The sequence below is a fragment of the Hibiscus syriacus genome, unplaced genomic scaffold (assembly GCF_006381635.1).
Source record: "Hibiscus syriacus cultivar Baekdansim isolate YM2019G1 unplaced genomic scaffold, ASM638163v2 tig00110174_pilon, whole genome shotgun sequence".
NCBI lineage: Eukaryota > Viridiplantae > Streptophyta > Magnoliopsida > Malvales > Malvaceae > Hibiscus > Hibiscus syriacus.
The window spans coordinates 1,641,562-1,647,472 of NW_024062612.1; positions in this window are offsets into that span (position 1 = coordinate 1,641,562).

The following is a 5,911-nucleotide window of genomic DNA, read 5'->3' on the forward strand; positions in this document are numbered from 1 at the left end:
GACAATGAAGATGTTAAACGATTCATTGCTTATATTAGTGTTTCAAGTGATGATGTTACATTGTATGTTGTTGAACCTAGAAGTAGTATTGTTGGGTCAGTAGCGGGTAGTAATCAACTAAGTTTTTCTCTCAAAACCCACAACCTTTCTCTAATCCAAATCCCAATCAACTTTCAGCACCAAATTCCGGTTTTCGTATTGACCAATTAGACAATGATGAGCCAACAGAAAAAATTGTGAGTACTAGTCAGTATTCGAAATTTGATCTTGGTCAATACCCGGACTTTGATATTGGTCAATACTCGGATTTTGATGATGTTTCAGAAGAAGAAACAGACCCTGCGTGTAATGATTTTGATATTGGTCAATACCCGAATTTTGATGATGAAACAACCGTTGCTGAGGAAGATGTTGTTGATGATAATGAGGATGAAGTGGAGGCTGTGAATGAACATGTTGAACATCCATTCTGTAATTCATATAATCCTGAAGAAGAAAAAGAAGAAGAAAAAGAAGAAGAAAAAGTCCCCGAAGAAAAGAAAATGCCACGGGAGTATAACTGGAATATGCCAGAATTACTTCAGATACCAGAAGAAGAGTTGGTAAAGAAAGCAGTTGATTGTTACACAAAAGTTATTCGTATCAAGAAAGATGATTGTTTTGATACAAATGAAGACTTGAAGATAGCTTTGTATACGAAATGTGTGGAAGATGTCTATCAACTAAAAGTTAACAAATCAAGCAAAGATCGTTTCGAAACAAGGTGTATGATTGACAAAAACTGTATGATTGCAAAGAGGATAAAAGATTGTGAAATGTTTCAAGTTAGGACTTTTATTGATAAACATACATGTTCAAGAACCCAAGTTTTTCCTCACCATAGACAGGCAAACAAAAAGGTGTTGGGTGGTTTTCTGGCTGAGTTAATGTTTTTGAATGGCATGGTATATCAGGGACATGAAATTATGACTGACATGAATGCTCGGTTCAAGATTAGTATATCATATTCTCAAGCTTGGAGAGCCAAATGTTATGCCTTGGAATTGTTGAGGGGGTCGCCAGAAGCATCGTTTGCCCAACTGCCGGCTTATTGTCACAATTTAAAGCTGAAAAATCCTGGGTCGGTAACTCATATCAAAACAGATAGAGATGGACGCTTTGAGTTGCTGTTTATCGCCATTGGTGCTACGGTTAGTAAATCAATATAATTCTGTTGACTCATTTCTGTTAGTTACATGCATTTCACATTTAAATGATTATATTTCTTGTATATATTATTTTGTAGATTTGTTCGTTTATTACTTGCATGCGCCCAGTTATTATAGTTGACGGAGCACATTTGAAAGGTCGATACCTTGGAGTAAACTTATTAGCAGTAGCCATGGATGCTAACAATGGGATATTGCCAATAGCTTACGGGGTTGGCAAATCTGAAACCTCTGATTCATGGACATGGTTTATGGGGCATCTTATGGATTGCATAGGTTCTATTAGCAATCTGACAATCATATCCGATAGGGCAAACTCAATTGACAATGCTGTTAGAAGGTGTTTCCCAGATGCTTTTCATGGACTTTGTGGTGTTCATTTGTATAGAAATCTAAAATCAAGGTCTGCTGGTATAAAAAAGCATAAATGGACATACTGGAAGGCTGTAAAAGCTTATCGGGAAGTGGATTTCAATAAGCATATAAACTGTTTAAGACGTGTTTTGCCTCAGTGTGCTCAAACACTAGAAGATGTCGGGTTTGAAAGATGGTCAAGAGTACATCAACTTGGAGCAAGATATGGTTTCATGACGTCTAATAGTGCAGAATCAATCAACGCTCTAAGTCGTCATTCCCGAAAATTACCCATTACTATGTTAATGGAGTTTTTTCGAGCCTCTATTCAACAATGGTACTACAAGAAAAGAAACCATGCAGGTATTATTTCTTTGAATTCGTAACTTATCATATATTTTACTAAGTATTATTTATTTAAATTTACAGGAACATTGGAACATCGTGTTACACCATGGACTGAAAAAAAGATAACGAAACGTGTTGTGAAGTCAACGTAATGGAGAGTTGAACCATGTTCAAACACTTTGTTTGAAGTACTGGATAATAACTTAAATGGGCTTGTCGATCTAAATGCAAGGACGTGTAGTTGTATGAAATGGAAAACATCTGGTTATCCGTGTGGCCATGTTATAAAAGTTGCTCTTCATCTAAACCAAGATGATTCAAGCACATACGCTATGGATTGCTACACTACAGAAGTATATCGACAGACTTATGCCGAGATTGTCTACCCTATTCCACATCCTTCTGAGTGGGACATACCAGATGACTTACAAACAGTTTTGCCACCAGCCATGGACAGAAGGCTACCTGGCCGACCAAAAAGTCACGATCGTATACCGTATAAGGGTGAAGAGAAGAAGAGATCAACATGTAGTCGGTGCAAGGAAAGTGGTCATACAAGGTTGACATGTGGATCACCAGTGCCATCACAATCATCTTTTCCTCTACCAAAATATGGATCATCATTAAAATCCAAAGCTCATATGGTGTCAAGAAAAAGGCAATCAAAATCGCAATCATCTTTAAAATCCCAATCACAACTGGCTTCACCTTTTGGGACTGTTAACTTAGGTGATTTTTAAATGCAAACGTTGTATTATGTAGATTTTATGTGTGAACTTTTAACATTTTCAGTTAGGCATGTATTAGTAACTTGAGTTTGAAAATTGCTATGATCTGTTCAGTTGTTATTACTTAATAGGCAATCATCTTAATGTCTATCGCAACGCGGAAATTACTATCGCAACGAGAGAATCGCAATACGAAATGAAAATCGCAACGCGAATTTCGTAATGCGAAATGAAAATCGCAACGAGGGAATCGCAATGCGAAATGAAAATCGCAACGCGAATTTAATTTCGCGTTGCGATTTTCATTTCGCGTTGCGATTCTCTCGTTGCGATCTTCATTTCGCATTGCGATAGTAATTTTTGCCTTTAACATAATGCAAATTGAAATCAACAAAATCAACCATTACATTTCAATCAATTAAACAAGCACAAATATTATGTTAACATCAATTAAACAAATCAACTTTTTACAAATCACCTTTTACAAATCAATTAAACAATCAAAAAATAAGCAATAATTCTTATTTCCTCATCTACTATTGAATCAACTTTTGCAGCCATACATCATTTTCATGCAGCTCACTTCTGAGATTAACCTGCATAAACCAAACATTTGCTCAAACAACACTTTCTACACATCTAAAACCTACAAACAGCAAAATTATTGAATTCTAGGTACTTAACCAAACATTTTCAAACCACAAGCCTATAAACATACCAATTGTTTATGGACATTTTTATAACGCGGATGCAGGTAGGCAGCGTCTCGTATATATCGATCTACCCATATAATGCCGAAACTACAAGCCTACTGCAGCTCTATCTCTATCGGTGGGAGGTAGATACTTTATACTTCCTGTGATCAAACGGTCCAACGCCAAGCATACGAGAGGACCACAATCCCCTATGGGTCCTTTCGTTTGTTGTGGTGCGGTCTCGTCTCTGCTAACTGTAATATTGAGCTTCTTTGGCTTCTTGTTTCCAGAACGAGTCCAATAATTTATCGCATCCAAGAATTTAGCCAAATAAGAGCTCCATCCCTTAATAATATCTCTTAAATCAGCCAATGATATGTAATTTATCATGCTGTCATATACTATTGCCTTAAGGGATGGGATCTGAAGCTCAACGAGAAGCCAATGTTTACGTTCCAAAACAGGGATAAACACCTGCAATCATAAGTAATAATTCATTCATTTGCGCACTTATTTATGAATACCTTTAAACTCAATCTAAAATAAACACTAACTTATCGACCTCCCACCATACAGGATAAAGTTAGCTTGTCCATTGCCCAACGCAAATGATTCATCTCGTTGATTCTTCAAGTGAACGGCGTTAAAAGACGTCGGCATAATTGTATATCGTGTATTTCTTTTATTTTCCTTAAGTTTCCTAATTATTAGAAGACGTGACACCCACGCATCGATATGCTGTTTTACAAAAAAAGACATATTAGTAACTTACATAAATTTAAAAAAAATAATCAAATTAAAATATAAGAAAAATATAAGACTTACCCCTCTATCGAAATAGCCATTGTCTTCGACCCCTAATAATACGCCCCTCCAAGACCGATCAAGCAACAAATAGATATCATCGTTGAGCTTGCATATGTCAGTGAAACACCCCTGGCTCCGCTCATGTAGATAAAAATCAACTGCGGTCTTAGCCCAAAGGGTGTTATCCAGAATTGTGTCCGGTAGTTGTTTCCTCTCCACTTCAGATACCGGTATGGTACTGGCCGGTAACTCATACGAGAGCTAACTTGAATCCATCATGTCCGGCACGTCAGAGGGTTTCTCAAGAATCCTACATATGACGCCATATGAATCGGGCTCTTGAATGGTGGGAGGGACCTCTTCAACGATGACAGTGGCCTCTTGAACGGTGGGAGAGGACTCTCGAGGAATGATAGGGGCCTCTTCAACGATAGGAGTGGACTCTTGAGGGATGACAGGCGAGTCGGGCTTCTTCTTACGGTGTCTTCGCACTATTGGGGTATACGGAGACTTAATAGCACGTGCACGCCGTCTGATGCGTGAACTCTGTCGTGCAAGAAAAACCCGACGTAAAGCATCCACCTTATCGGTCCGCTAAATAATTAAATACAAATATCAGTAAATAAACAGACATGATATTTAAACAGTGAAAACAAAGACAAATATATTTCAAACTTTCAACCAAAAGACAAAACAAAGACAAATATTAACTTCACAGTGTTAAAGAATACACAGTTTAGCAGAATTGGCAGCAACCGAATAAATTTACTTCAACCAAAAGACAAAACAAAAAGACAAATACTAACTTCACAGTGTTAATAAACAGTTTAGCAGTATTGGTAGCAACCGAATAAATTTACTAAGCAATCTAAGTGAAATGGTTAATTTAAGTGAAATTACGAGTAAATTTATCATCAAGTTAAATATGGAAAATCTTAAACTTACCTCGTTGCGTAGAGTATGAACCTCATTCTGTAACGATACTACCATCTCACGTAGAGCGGCAACCTCACCACGTAAAGTAGACACCTCCACACGCCATGCACCATCGTTATCGCATAGAGTACCGATCTCCTCACGCAAGGCATTGACCTCATCACGTAACTCCCTTGACTCATCCTGTGGAGGTGGAGAACAGGGAGATATAAGTCGTGGCATCTTTGCCGGTCGCCTATCATGAGGTGATGGTGGAGAAGAGGCTCGATGATGTGACGGGATAGGTGATGGTTCTCGTTGTAGAGGTGTATAGTCGGGTCGATCAGGTGATGGCTCTGGGTGAGGTGATGGCTCTCGAAGTGGAGGAAGTGGAGGCTGCTCATCATTCGTGCCATCAAGAAAACGCTGACTAGCTTGCCACCAATCAGTGGCAAGCTCAGCCTCCGTGGGTGTCAGTCTCATTAATGGAATGTTGGCCTCCTAAAAATATAAAAACTCAAACAAAGTTAAACGTCTACTATTAATAACTTGTTTATATATGATAGTATTTGTGTTAACTTACATTATTTATTGTCGTATATGGTATTAAGTCTTCCCAATCCAACAGACGTTTCCTCTTCCAGGAAATAGCCCTGGGAATATCATTTGAAGTTTTTATTGCATGTCTTCATGGCGGGAAAGGCCTCGAATATCCAAATCTACAAACAATATAATAACAAACATTAGTAATTGTTAAATAATTAATTATAATTTTGAAAACATTATATAGAAATTCTTACCTTAAAGGCCCAAACAAAGCCTGACAAAGTGTATTTCGACCCATCGCCCCGCAAAC